At 41.9% G+C, this 26,053-nt stretch overlaps 1 long non-coding RNA gene across 1 annotated transcript in view; it reads right to left on the reverse strand.

Annotated features, from left to right (window-relative positions):
* The window catches only part of LOC117079152, a 36,649-nt gene extending 11,254 nt beyond the window's left edge, over positions 1-25,395 (reverse strand). Inside the window, exon 1 of the long non-coding RNA XR_004435280.1 lies at positions 25,355-25,395. This is a non-coding gene — a long non-coding RNA (uncharacterized LOC117079152). The remainder of the gene's footprint in view (positions 1-25,354) is intronic.
* Positions 25,396-26,053: the final 658 nt, after the last annotated feature.

A 26,053-nucleotide genomic window follows, 5' to 3' on the forward strand; every position in this document is an offset into this window, starting at 1 on the left:
CAAGGCTCAAGCAATCCTCCCACCTCAGTCTCTCAAGTAGCTGAGATAGGACACCACACCCGGCTACTTTTTGTAGTTTTAGTAAAGACAGGGTTTCACCATGTTGGCCAGACTGGTCTCAAACTCCTGACCTCAGGTGATCCACCCACTTCGGCCTCCCAAAGTGCTGGGATTACAGGTGTGAGCCACCGTGCCTGGCCCCAATCCGCTTTTCAAAAGTGGAGGTGACCACAATCTACAGATAAAGAGTAGGACTGAGAGGCCCAGGAAAAACAAAAGTGTGCACACCAAGACACAGAGAAGTGGCGCTCGCTCCAGACATCCTTCTGTGTCTTTTCCATGTCACTACACTGTATTAATTATCTACACTGGTTAACAAATTACCTAGATACTTGGCAATTATAAACAATAACCACTTATGAACTCACAGTTTCTGTGGACACGGGATTCAGAAGTGGCTTAGCTGGATCCTCTAGTCTAGGGTCTCTCATTAAGTTGCAGTCAAAATGTCAGTTAGGGCTACTGTCATCTCAAGGCTCGACTGGGGCTGGAGAATCCATGCTCAGAATGTTCATTCCTCTGTTTGGCAAGGTAGTGCTGGTTGGTGGCAGGTGCCTTAGCTTTCCTGCGCACCCATCCATGAGATGGCCTAGGTGTCCTCATGGCATGACAGTTGGTTTGGCCAGAGCAAATGATCCAAGACAAGAAGGAGGAAGCTACACCTCCTGTGAGCTACCCGTGGAAGTTCAGCTCTGTCATCTCCACAATGTCCTAGGAGTTATGTGGGTTAAGGTGGGAGAAGACTAGTAGCTCATGGATAGAATACAATATCAGAAAGTGGGGATCATGGAGGGGCATCTCAGCAGCTGGACAGCACTCAGAAGTTAAAAATGAGTTTCGGGAAAGATGCAAGTCTGTAAGACTGAAAGCCAAGGCACTCTCAGGCCTGCTGTCATTATCTCTGTAACATCATTGCCTACTATGGGGACGTCAGCTTTTTTGTCCACTTTCAGAAATCCCACTTGTGAAAAGTTCACATTACAAACAGATGCTCATTTTGGAGGAGTGCTGATAGGTTATCAATAAATATTCCATATGTAAATACCTATTATTTATACAAGAATATTTACTGTAGGCACTCTAACAAATTCCTGCCCCTGCCTTCTCTCACATAGGTCCAAGTGACAAAAAAAAAAAAGAGGCAAAATGACTATCTTCATGATGTAAGAGAAGTATATGCCCCTTCCCTGCTGGTCCCAGACTCCCTCACCTCCACAAACAACAAGAAGCTTTCTCTTGTAGCTGGGGATTTGCTCAACTAGCAGAATGCTGTAGATCAGCCCAAAAAATAAGCAGAAGCCAGGGTACCACATACAGTTAAGGGTCAGGGTCCAGAGTCCAGGTCACTCCATAGAATCAGCAGGGCTCATATTGCTGTTCTTAGCCCCCTTTTTAGAAACAATAGAAGACGGTTGTCCAGAGAGCAGGTCTTGGAGTCAGGCTGCCTAGGTTCAAATCTCAGCACCCTACATGTTATTTTTGTGACATTTTCCAAGTTACTTAAACTTGATGGACCTCAGCTTCAGTACCTATATAGTGAAGATAATAATACTACTGACTCCATCAGGTGAGGGCAGATTAAATTATGTAATCCTCATAAAGTAAAAGGATCTTTGCTATGCTTTTGCCAAACTTACTCTCTCCTTATTTCACTAAAGAAAAATCTGACTCTTGGGGAGAGTGTGTGGTTTTCCCCAAGGTAATATAGATAGTCGAGCGATGCCTGCAACTCATACACTGACTCCCAGAACCGGGGTGGGTCACTGAGTTAGTCCAGACCGGATGCAGGAGAAGAGAATAAGGCAGGTAAAAAGGAAGGTAATTGCACAAAAACTCCCTTTAATTCCACTGCTTTTAAAATTAAAAAAAAAAAAAAAGAGTAATTTTGAAAATGCCTTTTGAAAAGCAGCCTAAGTGTTTAAGCCATGGACTTGGCCAAGGTTCTCTTCAAAGGCCAATTCTCCAGGCCAAAAAATGGGATCAGGTACATGTGAAGTGGATGGCTGGAACACAGCCATGTTTCAGTGACCCATTTTCTCCTTCATTCGTCAAATGGAAAATGACTGCCCTAGATGCCTCCCTTAAGTGATGGCTTTTGAGGGATATTAGAGTCTTAGCGCCGCTGGCAGAGGTTACAAAATAACTGTCAAATCCCAGCATCTTCTCCTGGAAAGAACCTGGGAGTTTAGCTATTTGAACCACCCACTAAACAGAGGAAGAAATGGAGGCCAAACATATTCTAATATTGTCTTGATATTGCAGAGTAAATAACTGCAGAACCAGGGCTAGTACTAAAGCCTCACTCTGCAATCTTTCTTCCCCCATCACTCAGGTCTTAATTTAAAAGTCGACGACGGGGGCAGGATTCTGTAAACATAGATTTGTTTCTGTCCATCCGGAGGAGTCTCACTTTCATGCTATTGTGGCTTCACACAGAGAGTTCCACTAAATTTAGAATCAGAAGGGATGGAAACAACGAACTACTACGGACCTACTGTGCACCAGGCATCTGCTCCTTGTCTCATGCACAGCCTGTGTTGCCCACAATGCTGCAGACTCCACGAGAACAAGAACTCTGTCCACAGTTTTTCACCTTCGTGTCACTATCCCTCAGCCCAGGGCATGGCATGTAGTAGACATTCAACAAACATATTGAGTCAATGTTCTCACTTAAATCGTAAGATAACAGATGAACACTGAATTATAAATTAGGGAACTTAGCTGAAATTGGTTGAAAGATGTGTTCAAGCCATTGAGACGGTAAATGTGGGAACTGAGCGTAATTTTGTGACCTTCAGAAAGAGGAAGTCCTTGGGGGATCTATTTTAATGTAAAAGTAAGATGGCATCAAATCCAACAAATACAGTGTTGCTGGCACATAGGACCTTTCAAAGTACTCTGGAGGTTAAATACGTCTCCAAGCAGTTACATTAGCTCTGCCTGTTTACTCAGCAAATTCTCTTTCATCACAGATAGGAGAAATGTAAACTGCAGTGGGACCTTGGGCTGCACAATTGTCATAGATTTCAAAGTCACTAAAGTCCAAATTAACCAAGGTTTCATATTCTTCACATTCCAAGTACTTGGTCTGACAGCATCTCTTAAGATTCTAGCCAACGATGCAAAATGAAGCATAATACAGATGACATAATAATAAACAATAACAATGTCCTAATAATTATAAAGTGCCAGACATCATTCTGAGAGCTTTCCATGTATTACCTAATCTGATCCTTAAAACAAACCTAAAATGTAGGTTTTGATTATTACCATAATAACCCCCATTTTATGGAAGAGACAACTGAGGAAGAAATAAATATCTAGGCCCAAGAGATCAACTGCTTCTACATTCTGGCTCTGTTCTTTCTTGTCTAGCATTATTCTCCTTGTGAATGGATGGGTAGGTGGGTATGTGGGCAGATGGATGAATAGATGGATGGGTGAATAAAAGGATGGGAAGAGATGGGAATCAGCAAGGGATCCATCACCACTATGGTGGTACAGTTTCTAAGTACCTGCCTTCACACATAATTCATGCTGTAGACAGCTATTGCAGTGGCTGAGTCCTGCTGGATTGGTTTGGAAGGCCAGGAATGGTGGTTATGTGTACAGGCTCTGAAATCAGATCTACACCCTCCATATGCTAGATCCAGACCTACAAGCTGTCTGCCTTTGTGTATGACTTTTCAGAGCCTCAATTTCTGTCTCTATAAATGGGAAAAATAAATGATCTACTCAGAAGTGTACGTGAGGACTGAATGTAATATCAGCACATAGTAGGTGGTCAGTACATGTGTTGAAAGACTGAGTGAACAAGTCACCAACATATCACTGGCAGCCCACAAGGACTCAACAGGTCTCCCTTATGTTATGGTTTGAACGACACAATCACCCAAACACAACAAAACTGTGAAAATCCCCAGATGTAGACTTTAAATCCTCACAAATATCACTGGGTATATAGCCGAAATATTTTGGCTTCACTGACATTGAAGTCATCAAAATGAACTAAGAGCTAATTGCAATTTACAAAGTCAGGTAATCTTCCTAATTCTTTGTATCTTTGAACTGCAGATTTGCAATTTGCCAAAAACAAGTCCCATTTCTAAGGAGGGTGAAGGGAGTGGGGAGGAATTATTTTCATTGGGAGACTACAAGGTTAGGACAGGGTCTTAGCTTCTGTGTTTTGCTCCTTCAGTGTAATCCATGCTCCCAGCCTAGGGAGAAGGCATTATCTAATGCCTAAGTGGGAAATCCCTGCCCACAAGGTCATGAGGCTGGTGGGTGGTAGATTTATCTGGCTCTTCTATAGGCAGCTCTATCAATTCCTATGTAATGATTATGCCTCCAGCTGGAAAAAAACAAGATCATTTTAAAGCTTTCCTAGGACTCATCATTACTAAAATATACACCAAATGGTGATTTCCACCATATTCCCTTGATCCTCTTTAGAAGCACTTTTTTCTCTATCAAAGAGAAGATGAAAAGGACATTCATGTTGTAAGGGAAAGCAAAGGCCTCACTGGTATGCTCTACATACATCAGTACTTAGTAAGACGAAGGGAAAACCGGATGGTGGAGACAGAAACCACGCTCCCTTCCTGGAGTCATACCCCATTTCTCTCACCGCAGACATGGAAAGATAAAACGGGGGAAGGACGAAGAAAATCATCCTGGGAAGCTTTGGGGAGAACAAAACTGGGACAACAAAGAACATGTGAAAGAAAAATAAAAGGAACAACAACAACAACAACAAAGCCTTACATGTGGAATTAAAACCATAGGTGATAAACGAATAGGAGAAATGCCTCTAGAAAAGAGAAGGGATGGCCAGCAACTCTCCACACTAGACCTAAGACGACGAGCGGGAGCCAGAAGAAAAGGAAGGGGATATGGGATGTAAGTGTGTGCGGACACACAGAGGGAGGGAAGGGTGTGGAGGTGTGGGAAATGGGGCGTGGCAACAGGCATCTCCAACACTGAGCAGGTATGAGAGAACCATGGCAGAGATGGCTAGAGATGGTGTAGGCCATGGAAAGTACTGTGAGCCACTGCAGGGCCATATTGTCACAGTGTCTAGGCTGGAGTTTCTCAAGATGTGATACTCATACAACTGCCTCAATATCACCCCAGATGGTTGCTAAAATTTCAGATCCCAAGCCCTCCCTGAGACTTAGCCAATTTCACAAGACAGAATGTAGATGATGAGCATGGCGCCACCAAGCCCCAGTGGTGATCCTTGTTCACACTGAGCTGGTGACTCTCCACCAGGCACAGGGGAGTCACTGAAGGCTTTGCAGCAGGAAACTGACATTCATGTTTCACTTTACAAGGATTTTTATCATCCTTTATGCTTTATAGGATTTACAACAATCATCCATTTCATATATAAAGTATACATTCTTGTCCAGGCATAGTGGCTCATGCCTGTAATCCCAACACTTTCGGATAAGGAGGCAGGCTGATTGGATGAGGTCAGGAGTTCAAAACCAGCCTGGCCAACGTGGCAAAATCCCATCTCTTCTAAAATCACACACAAAAAATTAGCCAGGCACCCTGATGGGCACCTGTAATCCCAGCTACTTGAGAGGCTAAGGCAGGAGAATCACTTGACCCTAGGAGGCAAAGGTTGCAGTGAACTGAGATTGCGCCACTACACTCCAGCCTGGGCAACAGAGCTAGATGGCATCTCAAAAAAAAAAAAAAATTAGCTGGACGTGGCACACGCCTGTAATCTAGCTACGTGAGAGGCTGAAACATGAGCATCACTTGAACTTGGGAGGAAGAGGTTGTAGTGAGCTGAGATCATGCCACTACCCTCCAGCCTAGGTGACAGAACGAGACTCCATCTCAAATAAATAAATAAACAAAGCATACATTCTTATGAGCACATAGTAGCAAACTTACATATTCCCATACTAAATTATAAGTTCTGTGAATGTGGGAACCTTGCCTTTTTTCTGTTTACCTTTAAAGCCTTAAGAGTTAACACAATGGTAACCTGTCACATGAGGAATTCAATATTTATTAAGTGAACAAATTCACAAATAATTTCAGTCTGTAAGGAGTCAAAATGACACATCAGAAGATGGAGATCTGAGGCAAGGTGGGAAACTTGGATAATCCAGGTAAGAGGGTTATGGCCTGAAATAAGATGGTCAAGGTTGCTTTGGGGAGGAAGGAGCAGAGTAGAAAGAATCTGAAAATATTTCCTGGATTTGACACGGATGGCCATTAGATCAAAAGAGTTAGTACATGTGTCCAGAGGATTCCATGCTTCCTTCCTGGTACCAAATCTACTACCACTCTGGCCCACGGTCTGTTTCTGTAAATAAAGCTTTATTGGAACACAGCCATTTATTTATGTATTGTCTGTGGCCACTTTCTCACTATAAAAGCAGACTTGAGTAGTTAAGTCGGGGACCATATGGCCTGGAAGACCTAAAATATGTACCATCTATCTAGCCCTTTACAGAAAATGTACTCTGACCCCTGATTTAGGAGCTCATTTAGTTCTGTGCTGTTGTAGAAGTTACGCTGAATTCAGAGGGAGTAGCAAATGATAATTTTCCAGCAGCACATGGCTAATTTAAGCAGAGGCAAAGTGAAGTGTGGGATTTCTGACTTGCGAAATTGCCAGCATGTACTGGTGGCCACACAGTGCCTGTGTGTGAAATTCCCTACACAGGCAAGCCCAGGGAATACAGCAGAGGCTGGGCGTCTGAATCCATGCAGCACTCCCACTCCCCGTCCCCAAATCAGCCCAGAGCAAAAGGACCTGGGGAAATTTATGATCACAGTTCCTCTATAATTTTGTGATGAAGAATGACAGGGATTTGCAGGAATCGTAGCTGGTAGAACAATCAAAGAAGGATATTAAAGGACTCAGGCTATTTTGCCATAAACATCAGTAGTCGCCAAAAGTGTCAGTTCTCGGGCAGTAAGAGGATTTGTTGATATTTTTTCAGAACCACTTTTCACAATTGCCAGAATGCTATGAGGGAAGACAACCAGATAAACAAGGCAGAAACTAGAAGAAGGCACGAAACAGCAGTGGCAGGGACAATTATAAATCTCCAGGGCTGCAGGATCCTGAACTCATAAAATTGAAAAGGCACTTCAAAAAATCTTCCATGTCCGTGACAGTCTGTCACTAGAGAGGGCTTTCCTCAGATTATCAACAACCATGAAGCTCTCTAACGCCTTATCAACAGTCTCAAGGACCAGCCGACCATGAGAAACACAGGCTGTATTGATTCAATACTCAAACTGGTGGGATGATGATGATGAATGGCCAGTTTTTCTCTGTCTCATCCTCTTCAAGCATAACTCCACTCTGAATCTCAGCTCTTTATAGACCCTGATTCCAATCTGGACTGAAGTAGGGCTCAGACTACTGCAGAGGGGGCCCTGGCATTGTGCAACCAAAGCTCCTATATTCAGAGAGCTTGGGTTTTCCTGTTTGCTCTTCCAATCTACAGCAAAGAGAACTGGAGAGCTAAGAAGCAGGCCCCCTTTGAAAGTCTGTGAGTCACTTTAAAATAGAGATTGGCCATGGACCCTGGGTCCAGAAAGCATCACTTTAAATCCCAGGCGGCCTAAGGGAGTTACTTCATACATCCTTGTACTCTGCTCTATCAGCTGTAAAATGAATAGAACCATAGAACTTTCCTCCTCAATTTGCGATACGGATGAACTGATTTAATATATGCAAAGCACTGTGAATGAGGCCAGCCCGTAGGAAGCATCCTGTAAGGATTAACTACTGTTTTTTTTGTTGTTGTTGTATCAATAGTTTAAGCCCTTACTTTGGGTGATACATCATGCTAAGCAGTTTGTATTCATTATCCATTCCATTCATTATCACATTTATTACTAGAAGGCAGACACAATACCTACATTTTGCAGATGAGGACACTGAGGCACAGGTAAGGGACATAATTTGCTCAGAGGCACATGGCTAGTAAGCAGCGGAGCTGGGAATGGAAGATTCCATAGACTGTCTGGCTTCAAAGCCTATGAGTTCAACAACCCAGTGCTATACTGCAGTGCCTGAGACACCCACAGCCCCAGAAGCTAACGCCTTCCTCCAAATGCAAAACAACAGCCTGGAGGGTGAAACACACACATCCTGGAAGTGGAGATAAAGGGACATGGCAAAGGTCCCAGAGCCAATTCACACCAACAGGGGCTTCTCCCAAACATGGCAGGGACTGTCTAACCCAAGAGTTTTTCATTCTCAGGCCACCCCATGCCTTGGAGTATACATTTGTGCCTGCTTCAGACTATTAAGATTGGGGAAAAGAAGACGATTATTCATTCTCCAGCATTTCTTCTAGGATGGTCCTCTAGGTAACCCTGTTTTGACTAAGAAATAAAAGAATAAATATTCTGGGAGGCTTCTGGAAGGATTTTCTTTCTATTAAAAAAGAACAGACGAGGAAGACAACTGGCTGGTGCTGTACTCCTCTTTTCTTCTGCCCTGAACACAGATGTGATGTTGGGAGCTGTGGTTATTCTACTACAACAATGTGACAACAAGGCAATAGCTAAGGATGGCAAAGAATAACTCTACCCTGAACCTCAGCTCTTTACAGACCCTGATTCAGATCTGGACTGAGGTAGGGCTCAGACTCCTGCAGAGGGGGCCCTGGCATCATACAGCCAAAGTTCCTGTATTCAGAGAGCTTGGGTTTTCCTATTTTCTCTTCCAATCCACAGCAAAGGGAACTGGTGAGATAAGGATCAGATGCTCATTTAAAAAACAGGGAGTCAATCCTTTGTTATAAGTTTCTTTTTTTTTTAACGTCCGGTCACTAGTCACCTCCAGGCTAGTTAACAGGAGTTGAAGCTACTATTCGCCATGTATACTCTTATGTAAAGCTGACAGCAGTCCTGGCTCACACTGCAAGGCAGCTGAGATCTGCAGGACTGTCAAGCACACACCTGAGCCAGAAAGTGGACCAGGTGCTGGGGACGCATCCTGGTCATCAAGGAAACAACTCACCAATTCTCATTTGTAAAGTAAGGAAAAAAAGCCAGATGTCAGCAAAGGTCTGTTTGAGTTCTAAGATATTACGACTTTCTGTAATGAAGAGATTACAAAAAGTCCTTCCCAGAGGATTTGAGAAGCCCAGTGACATGATGAAAGCAGAGAACACATACAATAAATTACCACAAACACATTTAAATATGACCTCAGGATTGACATTTAACTTCTCTTGGTTTTCAAGTCCATGTCAAGGTATGCAAACGAAATGTTAAGCCAACACTCTAATTCCACAGGGCTAGCTATTTAGGACCTGTGCAAGGTTCCTTATACATATTGCATTTAACCCTGAAGAGAACACTATGAAATGAGTAGGATCACTCTCTTTGATAAAACATGAAGCTCAGACTTCAGTAGTCTATGTAAATCATCCTAGGACCTCACAGTCAACCATGACTATTGGATTTAAACCCAGGCCTGCCTTTCTCTACAAGACATAGCCACGTTGGCACTGCCCCTTGATTTCTTTTTAAAACCAGCACATACTCAAAAATGATGATCTTCTCTCTGTATCGTTCAACCCACGAGGGTAGGAGAAGGTTGCTAATAACCGCCCACCCAGAGCAGCATGATTCATGTGGCTGTCATCCTGCCCGAATGACACATATGAGCTGTCAGCCTTCTCTCAGAAGCCTGAGTCAACTCTATGACCAGTTGAATCAATTATCCAAGGTTGGCTTGATAGAGGATGATAATAATGATGATGATAATGATAAATCCATCAATGTAAATACTTCCAGAAACAAAGTAGAAATGAGAAGAAAAAGAAAGAAAACAAAGTATTGCATATGTATGTAACATGTAATAATATACGTTAAAAGTATTCCACATATATGTATATATGTACATATATGTGGGATACTTTGTTTTCTTTCTACTGATTTCTTCTTTGTCATATACCAAAGGCCATCTGGGGACAACACATTGTTCCATTGCTCTTGGCATTTATTTTTCTTTTCATAACTGTGCAGAATACTTTCCTATTTGGTAGAGCAAGTCACATCGAAGTTCTTTCAAGGATTCACAAGGGTGGGATAAAGGTTCCAGCGTCCTGCTATGAATGAAGTCAACTCCAAGGGAGGCAGTTTTACTGCTGAGTGCATATGTTTAAAGAGAGTCAAGAAAGAACTTCAGAGCTGTGGGTTTCCAACTCTCACCAGAGGGTGTGCAGGTCCTAGAATGCTTCCTGGAGTCACTGGGGAGAGGAGGGTAGGGTAAATGCCAGGACAACTGAGCCAGGCTCAGGACCCCAACTCATAATTTAACCCAAGTAGCTCTTCTCTGTGTCCATTTTCTATATAGGAGTTTTCTGTTCAACATCATTTGAAAAAAAAGGAAGTCGATGCCTTTTAATATAAAAAAAAAATGCTAGGGAATTACCTATCTGGCAAGCACCAGTGTAAGGTTCAAAGAAACAGGTAGGTCAAGATGTGGAAATGAGAGGAGGGAGGTCCAGAGAAAATCTGAAGCTAGGTCCAGATCTGCGGAAAGTCACTGCCCAGCCCAACCTGGCTAAGTTTCAACCACGGCTTCTCTGATGTTTCTGAGTGGTCAGTATCTATAATTTCCTCTGTATTCTCATCCAAAAATTAACTAACAGCAGGCTATTTACATTACATTTTCATAATAACTGAAAGACCAAGAAGTAATAATAAATTATTCCCAAAAGAACATCATAGCACTCGAAATGTTTGTGATTCCAGGCAACCGGCACATCTGTGTTAATAAATAAAACTGAAGATCTCAGTTCTAAAAGGAAGTTTCTATTCCTAAGTTTTTGGTGAAAAGCACATATGGAGTCCTTGCTTCATCGGGTTCTGTTGCTAATCGGGTTGAAAGAAAGAGAGATAGAAAAGAGTAAGTATCTTCAGATTCTTCCAAAGCTAATGGGGATGAAAAGTGCAAGTACCAAATGATTATAATTCAAAGTAGAACACATACAGTTAGAGCAGTGACAGTAGGAAAGACAGGGCCAGCCAGAGTTAGAAAAGGGAGAGACCACTGAACCAAGGAACACAAGAAAGGTGGGAGAGGATTATATCAGGAAAGGGGGTGGGTGTTGGGGCCTCCAGATAGAGCAAAGACCACTGTAAAAAGTTTCATAGCCATGGTGAAGCAGGAAGAGCCTGGAATCCCAGTTCCACGACCTCCAGGCTGCAGCACCTGTGCTTCAGCTCCTCTGGGTAAATGGCTTGTCTGAGTGTTTTGAAGACACCATGGTATAATTTCTGGGGTGAATGTATAACACTCCACAAATACCAAAGGTCTTGTAACCAAGTGGCAACTCAGGAGGAGTGCATTGAGAAAGAAGAAGTAGCTGGCATGGGCACCTCTTTCAGGGAGGGAGTTAGTAAAGAGAAGCAGTAGTAAGATGTAATCTAAGACGCTGCAGAAGGGAAGGAAGTTTCAGAAGGAAGAGGCTTGAATTTGGCCCCTGAGCAATTCTGAGGAGAAGGGTCAAGTAGAATGAGATTTTAAGATATAAAGAAAGGCCCACTAGTCAAGAAACCCTTCGATGGGTAGTAATTATCATTATTAAAATAACCAACATGTATAGGGCACTTAAAATAGAAAGTATGCTGCATTTTTGAGTTGTATGATCTCATTTGATTTGTCTACAATGCATATCAGTACCTTGCATTTATTTTAACAGAAAAGGAGACTGAGGCCGAGCGCACAAATGTCTGTATTCACTCATTCCTTCATCAGGTAGTATTTGACTGTCGGAGCCATGCGTCAGGCACTGCTAGACAATGGAAGTGAAGACAGGAGTAACGGGCATACCATCCTTGACTTGAAGAAGGTTGCAGCCTATCACGGTGAATGGGGAGGTGGCTGAGATGTCACTGAGCAAATATCAGCCCAGTGGATACCTGGCTTGGACCTCCCTCCTGAGATGCAAATGGACCTCTCTTTGGTCTGTATGATTTATTCCTAGGGTGGGGCTTACCAAATAGCCTCCTTTCAGATCCAGAACTTCAGACCTCCAGGCCTCTCAAAAACCTCCCCCCAACACATGGCACAGGATGCCAAGAGAGAAAAACAATACCCACCCCTTAGAACAAAGGTTTAATTTGCATTGCTGAGCCCTCTGGCCTCAGTGATATCCATAGACAGGGTCCTCTTGGGTGTCTTCTGAACACATGAAGCATTAGCCATAGAATTCTGGACAAAGTGAATATTCTAAGAAAGGAGGGAGGAAGACAGGAGGTTTGCCAAAGCGACAGTGAAATTCCGAAATGGAAAAAACCAGAATGGAAGGATTTCAGGATATTCTTCCATCATCCCAACAGAGATCCTTGCGGCTGGATGACAGTGGGCCCACTGCCCAGAACATCAGAAGAGAAAAACAAGTCAGCACATATCCTCACAGGAAAGGCATCCAATCATTCTGTACTGCCGCAGTAAGTGCCCCGGCTGTCCCCTACGCTGGCCCTGGAGTGTGGCCCTCAGCACCACAGACATGGTCTTTCTGTACCTTGGCACTTTGAATGTACCCGGCCATATTTTAAGACTTTTGCGAATGCAGAAGAATACATTCAGAAGTTGAGAAGAACTACAGCTTTACTCATTACTTAAAAAACAGTTAGCGAAGAAACAGCCACAAGCTGGAATCACAGGCTTGAGGGCAATTTTGCAATTAAGAAAATTGGAGGCTGCTGTTTCAGGAGACAAACTGTCAAGTCAAAAGCAGGAAGACAAAGGGATACACAAACCAAGCTGGGCTCTTGTGGTATCCAAGTCAATGCTGAGACCTGATTGAGGTAGTTCTGAAGTAGAGGGAAAGGAAGGGAGCGGCATTCATTGACGTTGCACGTATCAGGTGTTTAGACCCAAAGGTCATCTGCCAGTTGCCCGTCATGGTCCTTTTCTAGTAGATGTTTTTGAAGTGCCCACTCTGCACCTGGCGCTACACTCAGATCTCGCAGGCGCTGCAAGGAGTCCATCATATCTCCAATTTACAGATGGAGCATCTCAGGCTTCAAGGTCACTTTGTCCTAAGATCACACGGTAAGTAAGGGGTGGTACCACAAGCAAACTCAGGGCTGATCAAATCCAAATGCTTTGTCTTTTTCACTGATGGATCTTCCTCTCTAAAATCCTCTCTCGTGCCCATGCACGCTTTCTAACCCCCCAGAAATGCAATGTCCATTCTTTGACCTCTCTTGGTGTCATCATTTGAGGCTTGTGCCTTTGCCCAACCCACTCTTTGCATAATGCAACTACATAAAGCCAGCAGAGCTCCAGGAGCCTAGCCCTGCAAACAGCAAAAAGCCTCTCCCCTCTCAGCTGAGTGTGACTTGTACCCAGCCTCCTGCTCATCCCTCATCTCATGTTCACCTAGCTGCTGACTTGTCACTGTACATCCTGGTGCAAGTTTCACCTGATTTTTTTTTTTTTGGATGGAGTTTCTCTCCGTTGCCCAGGCTGGAATATGCAGTGGTACAATCTTGGCTCACTGCAACCTCCGCCTCCCAGATTCAAGCGATTCTCCTGCCTCAGTCGCCCAGGTAGCTGGGATTACAGGCATGTGCCATCACACCCAGATAATTGGTTTTTGTTTGTTTGTTTGTTTTTTTAGTAGAGACAGGGTTTGTGTGGGGCCAGGCCGGTCTCAAACTCCTGAAATCAGGTGATCTGCCTGCCTCGGCCTCCCAATGTACTGGGATTACAGGTGTGAGCCACTGTGCCTGGCCCCACCTGATCTTTTAAATCTGATCTATGGCTTTAGCCTGGACAGTATGTTCTTCCCTCTTCCAACAAGAGCTCCAGGTCTTGCTCATATGCAGAGGACCTGGAAGGAGGCTGCATTGGAGGGTAAAGGCCCTCTGAGTCAAGAAGACAGACTGGACCCTGCTCTTGACTCCTCTTGTCTGGCACTGAAACTAAGACAGATCAAAGTAAGCAAGAGAGCTGCACTGTGACCCAGTTAAAGAGAGTGGGTCAGAATCTCGGTCAGGAGAGAGAAGTAGGTCAGTGGCAGGCTGAGAGCAAAGCAAACCTGGAGACGAAACTGGAAAACCCAAGAGATGATGCCTGTGAGTAGACAAGAGCAGGAACAAATGCACCAGGAAAGGCAATGTGACCAGGTGGGCAGCTGCATCCAGAGTCTGAGATTCAGAGTGGAGGATGCCAGCACCACGTTCCCTGATGACGCTTTCATGGAAGAGCGGGGGCCTCGCACTAGAATGTGTTCACTAATGTTAGCTGGAGAAATTAATGACTGAACAACTGAATTTAAATAAGAATGACGTTGTGTCTTACAAGATGAGAAGTAAGGACAAATTAATAATTGATGCCAATGCAATGAGTGATGTATCAGAAACTACTCTATTTTTAAAGCTCTTGGTTAACTATACGGAGGGCTGGGATGTTCTGTTTAATTTACTTCATGTCTAGTTCAGGAGATGAGCTAAAAGTTTTACGTCAACCTCAGCAGTTAAAAGTTTTTTATTTCCTTTCCTGAATAAGTATACGGCAGCAAATTTATAGAAACTTTACTTTGATGATTCAGGATCAGGCAGTTGTGTCATTAGTGAAATGCTGACTATGAACACGTAGAAATATGGATTAAGGAGGTGTGACAAGGTGGGATCCCAAGCAGACCCCAGAACTAAAGATGGTGATAAAACATCCTATCTATTTGTTTTCCCATAATTCATCCCCTCATTCAAAAAGACACACTCCAAATCAGTCATCGGTCACTTTAAGTTCTAGGTAATCATTGTCTTCCCGAAATATGATTGGAAGATCCCATCTGGCCTGTGCTATAAATGTGCAGAAGAAATTGGAGAACATAGTCTGTGATTCACTGCATGCTATCTTATACCAGTTGCCGCTCAGTCTAACCGTAGGGTTCACCAGAGGATGAACAGAACTAGAACCTTTAAAATTGGAAACCAAATTTCAAACATCTCGGAGGCATAGTTGCTGGACTATTTAACTTACTCAAGGCCCTAGGCCTGTGTTGTCAAATATGGTAGTCACTAGCCACATGGTTACTTACGTTAAAATTAATTAAATGAAATGTTAAAAATCCATTTCCTTTATTTTACTAGCCACATTTCAAGTGTTCAGTAACCATATGTGGCAACTGGCCACCATAATAAACAACGTATAGGATATGTTTTATCACCACAGAAATTTCTATTGGACTGTATTGCCTTAGACCTCACTTCTAGTGCTTCTGAAATACAGGGTGCAGAGAACCATGGTAAATGACACTTTGAGAAAACAGACAACTCCAACATGTGGAAATTTGTATAAGCAAACTGGCTCACGCTCTCAATAGTCAACGTTATGGGTGTGGTGTTGAGAAGGGAAATTTGGAAGACTGTTGTAGATTTAAAGAGAATAAAGATATAACATCAAAAGAAATTCATGTACTTAGATTGGATTCTAATGCAAAAATATCTATAAGCAAATTTCTTGAGAAATTGGGAAAATATGAATGTAGAGTATACATTAAATAGTATTACAAAATATCATTTATTTACTTCAGTATAATGATGTCATTGGAGTTCCACTGAAAAATGTCTTATTCCTAGGAGAAGCCTGGCAAAGTATTTAGAGTATACTGTCTTAAAGTCTGCAACTTATTTTCAAATGACCTAGAAAAATATGCATATGCATATTTTATGCAAAATACGCATTCATGTGCTGATAAAGAAAATATTACAAAATGTTAACAATTGTTAAACCTGGGACTAGGAACTATGGGTATTCATCATGCCTTTCTTCAACATTTCTGGATGATTGAAACTTTCATCATAAATTTTTGTGAAACAACATCCCTATGGAATTTACAGAGCCTGACATGTGTCAAAACTCCAAGGCAATTTGTATTTGAAAGCCCTTTTTGCTTTCCTTACCTAGTAATGGAACATTTCCATTCCTCTAACACTGTTTTATTTACATGGGTGTCAGGAGATCAAATGATAGGAATAATTTTATTGCGTTTTCTGAGTCAGCTGTTAGCTCTTCATGACTCTCTATCTATGGACAGAAGAAAGCCTGCATATTTTACTGACACGAAACTTTCAACATGTGTCTCCCAATCCCAAGCCAATCAATTTCATTATAAGCCCACTTGATAAACTTTCTTTATTTGCCACCCACCACTCTTCCTTTTTCTTTTTGAATAGGGTGTTGCAATTTACATGCAATATTTACATTTCCCCATTAAATACCAGGCACCTCATTTCTCCTGTATCTGTCAAAACTTGCTTTTGATTCAGCCAGCTCTAACCAGAGAGCCTCCTCTTAAACATCACAACTGAAAATTTAAAATTTTTAAGCATTTTTTCCATTACTTTCGAAGGGAAAAACCACAATTACTTTTGTATCAACCTAATAAATATATTAATTAAAATTGGAGGCCAGACACGGTGGCTCACACCTGCAATCCCAGCACATTGAGAAGCCAAGGTGGGCAGATCACCTGAGGCCAAGAGTTCGAGACCAGCCTGGCCAACAAGGTGAAACCCCGTTTCTACTAGAAATACAAAAATTAGCCAAGCATGGTGGCACATGCCTGTAATTCCACCTACTCAGAAGGCTGAGGCAGGAGAATTGCTTAAACCAGGAGGCAGAGGTTGCAGTGAGCCAAGATACAGCCAGTGCACTCCAACCTGGGTGACAGAACAAGACTCTGTCAAGAAAGAGAGAGAAAGAGAGAGAAAAAAGAAAGAAAAGAAAGAGAGGGAAAGAGAGAGCATGTGAGCGAGGAAGGAAGGAAGGAAGGAAGGAAGGATGGATTGTGGTTTTTCCCTTTGAAAGTAATGGAAAAAATGCTTAACATTTTTAAATATTCAATTTTTAAAGTTTCCGAAAGGAAAGAAAGAAAGAGAGAGAGAAAGAGAGTTACAGGAAAAGAAGAAGAAAACATGAAAGGTAATCAAGTTCCTGAGATTAAGGAACTCAATGATGAAAGGTTAAAAACGAACTAGAATGATTGATTAGACCTAGGCAACAGAAGACAAATAATTTTTTACAAGGCAACTAGTGACTAGCCACATCTCTGAACAGACCTAGGTGTCTCAAGTGACAACTAATTTAATATAAAGCCAATGTTGATTGAAGACCCTGAGAAAGGAGCAGGATGTGTGCGTAACATCGTAGGAACTAGGGAATCAAAGTAAGAAGAAAAAAATCAGGGAAAAAGAAAGCATTAAGCTCACCTATTACAACTGGACAATGGGCTTACATTGATATTAAGAGATGAATACAGAGACCACTGCCAAGAAATATTAGAGATTCCTCAATTAATTATGTAACTGGATGTCTTGAGGCAGGTGGCATAGCAGGACAAACACAAGATTAGAAAGCAGATACGACCTCTCTGAATTGTCATGCTAATGCTACCTAACTAAGGATTAATATTTTGGGGAGAAGAAGGGGTGGGGATTTTATTTTTGGCTTTTTAACAGGCTTACATTTACAGTCCCCAACACAGAGCTCTCAGCACATTCTGAAACTAGCAGCATTAATTGGGAAAATATAATAATAAATGCAGTGCAACTAGCACAGCGGCTGACATGTATGCACTGATCCATTCATTCATTCATTCATTCGTTATTAACTCAACACCTTGGATGTGGTTAGCCAGTGGGCTAAGCGCTGGATTCCAGAGATTAGCAAAAGCAGGCACATTCTCCTCAACATGGAGTATGCAGGCTAGTGAATGAAGTAATAAAATAATTATAGAAATAAATGCAAGACTTAAGGAAAACTGCTTTGAAAGATATAATACCTGAACTGAAATACAAAAGACATGAGTGGAAAGAAGCATTGACTCTCAGGTGGGAGCCCTAAGACAGGAGAAAACACCAAGCTTCAGAGACATGTCTCCTAAACATTTTAGAACACACATCACAAGCCCAGGAACAAGAGCAGGAACAAATGTACCAGGAAAGGCAATGTGACCGGGGGGTATAAAAACCATACACACCCATATACATAGACACAGATATTATATTCTCTGTACATTTTATATTTATACATTAACTAATATCTTAAGTCTCAGTATATTTAAAGGCAGGAGCTCACCGTCGCCACGAATCAATGTAAAGCCCTGGTTCAAACGGTCTTGCGGATATTTTTATAATGTATTATCAAATATAATTAGATCAAATTTGTTTTTTAACTTGTGATATGTCTGGAAAAAAGCTTTTACTTGATTTCTATTCATTGTGTAATTATCAGCATTGTCTTCAATCTGCCGTTTCCTTGAGGGAATCTTTCAGAGTCACTTGTTCATTTTGTGAAGTCTGTTTAATTAAAACTAAATACTATAATCCACATATCTACACAACTGGGTACTAGAGACAATGTATTGTCACAATAAAGCTGGATTTAAAAGGACAAGTGAGGACATCACTCCAACTTGCTTTGTTAGGAGTCCCCCTCCCTCAGGACACTGGTCACACTACATGTGATGTCTGACAAGTAGACAGGCAAGGGTACTGAAATCATGCAGAATATGAATATTTAAAAGCCCAATTTCTCACTTATTTTATAATTACAAAGCCAATATAAAGGAAAGTTCTAGCATTTTCTCTCTACGCTCCAATGAACTCTCTTAAGCATTCACTGAAATGCATGCCTCTCGCTCTGGAAGCCACTGTTTTGGGAAAGCACTGTATGGAGCTGAGAGGTAAACACGTTATCATGCACACAGACAACGCTGAAATGTATGCTGTTAGTCTTCATGAAACTGCAAAGCCTTGTGGGGTTCCTAGAGAAAGGTGAGGGGGCAGGATCTCATCTCCATTCTGAGAATATCAAATGCCCCACAGATTTGGGGCACAATGTGCCTGGCAACAAGTTATCATGCACACAGACAATGCTGAAATGTATGCTCTTAGTCTTCATGAAACTGCAAAGCCTTGTAGGGTTCCTAGAGAAAGGTGAGAGGAGCAGGATCTCGTCTCCATTCTGAGAATATCAAATGCGCCACAGATTTGGGGCAGAGTGTGGCTGGTATACATGGGGAAATCATTGGGAGAATATGACTGCAACAGAGCTGAGAGATGATGGTGGCCTCACCAGGGTCATCGAGGGAAGGATGAAGATGGAGGAAGATTAGAAGGAGAGAGATGGACAGGTGATGGGATGGTGACACAGGCATATATGGAAACAATGACTTTTGCTTCTAGCTTAGGGAAACAGATGGACAAAAGTACCATTTACCCACTGAGATGGGAACCTCAAAGAAGCACAGATTATAGAAGTAAGTTTGGAACTTGTTGAGTTTAAGGTGCTTTGAAATGCACTTCTAGAGAAATCCAGCAGGATGCATGGATTTATAGAAGCGGATCAAGCACAACTTAAAAGTCAGAAACCTATGGTAATTTAAACCTCTGAAGTAGATAAGAACACCTGGGATATGCATTTACCATAAAAACATCAAAGGATCAAAGTATATACCAGAGAGGAACTTAGCATTTAAGGAGTAAGCAAAGAATTAAAGATAACGTACACTACAAGGAAAACAAGTATTATATGACAGGTAGGAGGAAATTGAGGAAAGAATGAAATCAAGGAAAAAATAGTGAAGAGAAGTGATTCACAGAAGGAAGACATGGTCAACTTGGTCACCACGCAAAGAGGCATCCTTCCAAAGATCTAAAGAGTGAAATGTTTCCAGTGAAACTGGCAATTAGAAGACTGTTTAGTGATTTGCACAAGGGCATGTTCAGTGGGAAAAGAAGAAATGAGAAAATGGGGACAACAGGTTGAGACAACCTTGTCAAGATTGGGTGTGCAGGACCGAGCGAGAGGACAGAGACAGGAGGGGACACAGTGTGTGTTGGGGGGGAATGTAGGGATGGCCATGTGGTTTGATAAGACAGAGAAATTTCTATCATATGTATATGTTAATGAGCTAATGAACCAGGGCAAGAAAAGAGGAAGAGGTTGACCATTCTGAAGGAAGAAGGAATATCACAGGGATCAAGTTCCTTGAAGAAGAGAAGGAGGCTGAGATCCAGAATAGGAGGGAGTAGGGAGGATCTGGCCTTAGAAAGAGGCCCATTCTTTCCAGAAAGAGCTACATACAAATGAAGTGGTATGCAGGAGTACAGGGAGATTACATAGGGACGGTCCCCGCGCTGTTCTGGTTTCATTTTGTTTTCCTAGTGCAGAAGGTGAAATAGGTCTCCTGCCAGGTCCGAGGACACGTGGTGGGAGGTAGACAATGCAAGGAGGGTATAATTTGAAAGATTTTGAACAACTCAAATTCCAGCAGAGAAAGAGCAGAAGGAGAAACAAGAGCAGAGGAAAGAGGTGTTAAAGGGTTGTCCAGCAATGTTGAGAACTGAGCTAAGTTTTAGAGACTATGAATTTCAATTGGCACCATTCCACAATGTGCATGTTATTTCCACTGGCAACCTCACAGCCTCAGCGAGGGGAGTCCCATGTTTAGAAGGACTCAAGACTGAGCACTACCAGATGCAGGTATCATGGTTTGTTTCTGCTGATTGGTCTGTTAATGCAGATGCATTGATTGACACCGCCTGATGTCTACCCTCAAGACCAAGGATGCATGTTTTATCATAAATGGAGCACATTTTATCTGGAGGTCATGTAGAAGTCCTGCAAGTCCATGAGAGAGCACGTGGATTTCGGGAATTCTAGTCAGAAGCACAGTCATTAATATGAATTATTACATTCTGGAAAAATAAGAATAAACTGAGATGAATCATTTCTTCTCAACTCAAATCATTTTCACCTTTTGTTCCACATTAGGTCGTGATCATGTGATCTGCTTTGCTCATGATGACTTAAGACCGTACATTAATAATGAGAGATAGCACGATCTAGTAGGAGAACCTCAAAGTGAGCACTAAGAATAAAACATGCTGACCTAATGTCTAGCCTGAACCAACAGACAGCCACACCCTCGTTGCCCCAGAATAATTCACAAAAATCTAAAGTCTTCTCATGGCGTTCCCTTGCTTAAAAATCCTTCAAGAGGCCGGGCGCGGTGGCTCAAGCCTGTAATCCCAGCACTTTGGGAGGCCGAGACGGGCGGATCACGAGGTCAGGAGATCGAGACCATCCTGGCTAACACGGTGAAACCCCGTCTCTACTAAAAATACAAAAAACTAGCCGGGCGACATGGCGGGCGCCTGTAGTCCCAGCTACTCGGGAGGCTGAGGCAGGAGAATGGCGTGAACCCGGGAGGCGGAGCTTGCAGTGAGCTGAGATCTGGCCACTGCACTCCAGCCTGGGCGACAGAGCGAGACTCTGTCTCAAAAAAAAAAAAAAAAAAAAAAAAAAAAATCCTTCAAGAATTCATGGTGCCTACAGAATCAAGCCCAGCATCCGTAGAATGCTTTACACAACCCTCCTAGATAAGAGGATAAAGTCCCTGCTGCTTCTCCAATCTCTCATCCTGCTCCTTCCCACACAGATCCCATCTTCCTATAACATGGAAATATATATCTCAGAGAATTCTAAACTTATACAGCCATTTCCTTCCTAACTTCTAAAAGATGGTAGTTTTTGAAATAGAAACAATACCCTAAGCAGTAAAAGCTATTGCTCCAACCAGATTCAGCCTAATATCCTCACCCTGAAAAGCAATTTCCTAAAGCCTCTCCAGATGCTAAAGACAGCTATTGATTGCCAATGAGAATAATGCACTGGTAATTCGCTAGTAAACAATCAAGAGATCAACCCAGTCACCAACAGCTTTCAGATACAACAGTGAAAACAAATAAGAACAGAATTGTTCGTGACTTATTGATACTCGTGTTTAATTTTTTATCCACTCATATGAGAGAGACTTTTCAATTGTAATTTTATTGTTTTAATTCAGTCCAGGCATTGTGTAAATGTGCATAAAACTAAACAGAAGCCATCCCTGGGGACCTTGGCACTACAGTGAGTACCTTGGGATACATTTGTTTGTTATGCACACTACATAAAGATCAGCATTCCATCTTTTATTTGACTATATCAACGTGTCTCAGGCATAGATTCAGTGATTCTATCTGAGGTTTGCAAAACCATTGTGAAGTCAGCCAGTCAACAGAAAACAAATATAGCCCTAGTTCCTTCCTTGCAGTGCAGCGAGTTTAAATTTGTCCTGTGGAATACACAGTTGGGAGTGTCACTTGTGGAGTCATTTGTGGAGGATGCCATAGATGGATGAATAAAAAGTAAGGACGTTGAGGCCAGAAAGACCCCTACGAACATTCCAGCTCTACCAGCCATTAATAGTGGAACCTAGGGCAAATTATGTTCTCTCTGAGCCTCAGTTTCTCTCCTGCAAAATGAGAGTAACAGCATGACTTATGATACATGGTTATAAGGAACAAGTGAGAAAAAGTCAAGTGTTCAGTATAGACACCAGCACATAGTAGAGATCAATCATAACTTCCTCCCTCATGCTAGTGTTATTTCTGTGTTATTCCAGCTATAAAAGATGCAAGCTTGTTGGGGACATAGGTATGATTTTACTGTGAAGAATTGAAGTTGTCATCCTGAGAATCCCCTGGCCTCCTTTCCTTTGAATGGAATGCCTTTCCTACACACAGTCACACAGCTCAAATCCTAACTTTATTCGGGTCTTTGCTCAACCAACGACTCTATGTAAAGCAGAAATTCTCTGCCTCCTCTTCCCTTGTTGTACTGTACTGCATTATGCATTTTACTTTCTATTATATTTTGTAAATATTTATGTACTGTTTGACTCCTTCCACTAGGGCTGAGAATCTGGGGAAATGAAGGTTTGGTCTGGACTGTTCCCTCTCTATTCCCAATGTGCTGAACAGCATCCATCCCAGAGTAAGCACCAGGAGGTATTTGCTAGCAGTAAATGAATAAAGTAATTCACATACTACTAACCCTTAACTACCTGGTTCATTGTCAGCCTCTTACAGGATGCTTTTCCAGAACTGTTTGTGACATGCATTCTCAGTATCACTCACTTTGGGACAAAACCTTGTGCTGTTACCAAGTTTTGTAACATTTGCTCCTTTTTGCTTCTAGATTAGTGAAAAATACACAGTTTGAAAGCCATAGCTTATATTTGCTAAGGAAAACAGTGAGACAGAAATAGCTGGGTAGTTTAAGTCAACGTCTATTAACTGAGGCAACAAATTTTGTGCAAGACACTGTTGGTTTCTGTAGGCTCTTCTTTCTCCCTGACCCCGTGCAAGTTGGTTTTCACACCACCCACAATTCTGTCTCCTACTCTTTCTTTTATCTTTCTACAGGAAATGCTCTAACTGGGGAGTCACATCAAATCTCATGAATTCAGCTACAATCTTCACATCCATAAACCCTGAATTTCTACTTCCAACCCAGACATCGCCCAAAGCCACAGACTATAGATAGCCCATAATGAGGCACCATATTGCCAGCTCTCAAAACTTCAGTTTTGGTCCTCTATTCTCCTATGTCTGCAGGTAGTATCACTACCATCTATCATCTTGTCATCAAACCCAAAACCTCAGAGTCAACCAAGATTCAACACCCAAGGTAAATCTATCACCACAATCTGTCAATTCTAAATTGGCAATATTTCTAGAATTTAGTCACTCAATATCCACTGCCACTGCCTTAGTTCAGGACCTCACCAATTCTTACCTCATTGATGGTATAGGTATTCTCTTACCTTGAAAACAAAACACTAGCCACACAAAATGCTGGTGAGGATGTGGAACAACAGACATGTTTTTATTGCTGGTGGAAATGCAAAATGGTACAGTCACTTTGGAAAAAAGAATTCGGTTGTTTCTTACAAAACTAAACATATTCTTACCTTACAATCCAGCAATCATGCCCTTTGCATTCACCCAATTAGTTGAGAATTTATGTCCACCAAAAATCTGCATATGAATGTTTATAGTAGCTTTATTCATAACTGTCAAAACTTGGAAGTAACCAATATGTACTTCAGTGGGAGAGTGGATAAATAAACTATGGTATATCTAGATGATGAAATGTTATTCAGCACTAAAAAGAAATAAGCTAAGGAGCCGTGGAAAGACATGGAAGAAACTTACATGAATATTACTAAGTGAAATAAGCCAATAGGAAAAGGATGCATACTGTAGGATTCTAACTATATGATATTTTGGAAAAAGCAAAACCATGAAGACAGTAAAATGATCAGTGGTTGCCAAGGGTCTGGGGGCATTGAAAAATGAAAAGGCAGAGGGCATGATTTTTAGAGCAGTAAAACTATTCTGCATGATACTACAATGGTGGAAACATATCATTAAACATTTATCAAAGCCAAGAGAATACGCAACACCAAAGTGAACGCTGATGTAAACCATGGATTTGGGGTGATAATGATTTGTCAATGTAGGTTCATCAATTATAAGAAGTGAACCACGGTGAGGTGGATGTTGATGAGTGGCTGTGCATGTATGGGGATGGGAGATGTGGGGTATCTCTCTACCTTTTGCTCAATTTTACTGTGAACTGAAAGCTGCTCTAAAAAATTAAGTCTATTAAAAACAAAAAAGGAAATAAACACAAAATAGCCTTTCATCTAGTCATATGAACCATCATGAACCTATTGAATCAATCTCCCACATAACTCAGGAATAATTTTTAAATAAAAAATATAATCATCATAATCTACTTTCAGAAAACCCTTTCATGCTTTCTATAGCCTATACATTAAAGAGCTCTGGGCAAAGAGTTAGCATTTTTTCCCCCTGTGCATTAAGAATCTGACCACTGGATAAAGTTTCTAAGCTGTTTTCCTGGAAACAGATATATCACTTAAACAAAACAGTACTGCTTCTTGGAAAATGACCCCTGTTGTTAAGAGGACTGGAGCTGGACTGGGATAACTACACATACGTGATGAAGATTCCTTATTTTGAGTTTTCCTGATTATGGAGACTCCTATAGTTAGCATGAGAGAAGAAGCCAAGAACCAACAAGCAATGCCTACGGAGTCCCTATGACAGATAAATGGTTCCTGAAAGGCATGAGATTTTTAAGCCCTATGGAACCTGAACCATCCAATGTACATCGTTCTTGCTTGCATCTGAGCTGTCTGCCATGTGGCTGCTACAAAGGCTTTTGCTAAAGAGGAACACCTGTGGTTCCTGAGTAGGCAGATATCAAGTGTCACCAACTAGTTAGTCTCAACTTGTGTCTAGTTGAGACTAAGAAGAACCCACTCCCCTTCTACCCTTCTCCAATAGAACTATTTACATTTGCCAGCCAGGATCATGTAATCTCTTTTCCCTGAGCTTTCTTGCATGTCCTTACCTCTTCTTTGTCACCTACCAATTATCTTCCTTCAAGCTCAGCTTGATCGCCATGGCTACAAGGTCATGGTAACCTTGATGGCTGACAATGCCAGTTTTGTAAATGTAAGCTGATCCTGTCACTCACACTAGCAGGCACTGCTAGTTTCTTAGCCAAAATCTATCCTCCTTTTCTCACTAAACAGAATGGTGATATTAACTGACACCTATACTCAGACAGGCACTTCCTCAGATGCCTTTTTGGTCAGTGGTGGCCATGAGGGTCAGTTCAGGCTAAGAAGATGTTAGTGAAAGTCTAGTGAATGGAATTAGGAGAAAAATACTTTGTCCTGATTCAAAGAGATAAACTTTGCTGATATATGCTTTTGCTCTTCACCCTTCCTGCTTCCTATATATCAGGAATATGGACATCAGACATCATGTCTGATTATAGAGCAGAGATCTCATGGTCATGAACCAGAAAAAGACAGACATACAGTAAAGATGTCAGAGAAGAGATCCTGGGAAGCCTGGGTTCTTGATGACTTCCCACAAGTAGCAGCATGAGCCAGATCTGTTGTTGCACGAGAAAAATAAAACCCTATTTGGATAAGCCCCTTCATGAGGTTTCTGTTATTCCAGCAGAACCCCGTGTTAACTAGAATAAAACTATATATAATTTCTTCCCCCAAAACAAGATGAAATCTCAACCCATCCCCCT

The sequence above is a fragment of the Trachypithecus francoisi genome, unplaced genomic scaffold (assembly GCF_009764315.1).
Source record: "Trachypithecus francoisi isolate TF-2019V2 unplaced genomic scaffold, Tfra_2.0 Lachesis_group7, whole genome shotgun sequence".
In the NCBI taxonomy this organism is placed as follows: Eukaryota; Metazoa; Chordata; class Mammalia; order Primates; family Cercopithecidae; genus Trachypithecus; species Trachypithecus francoisi.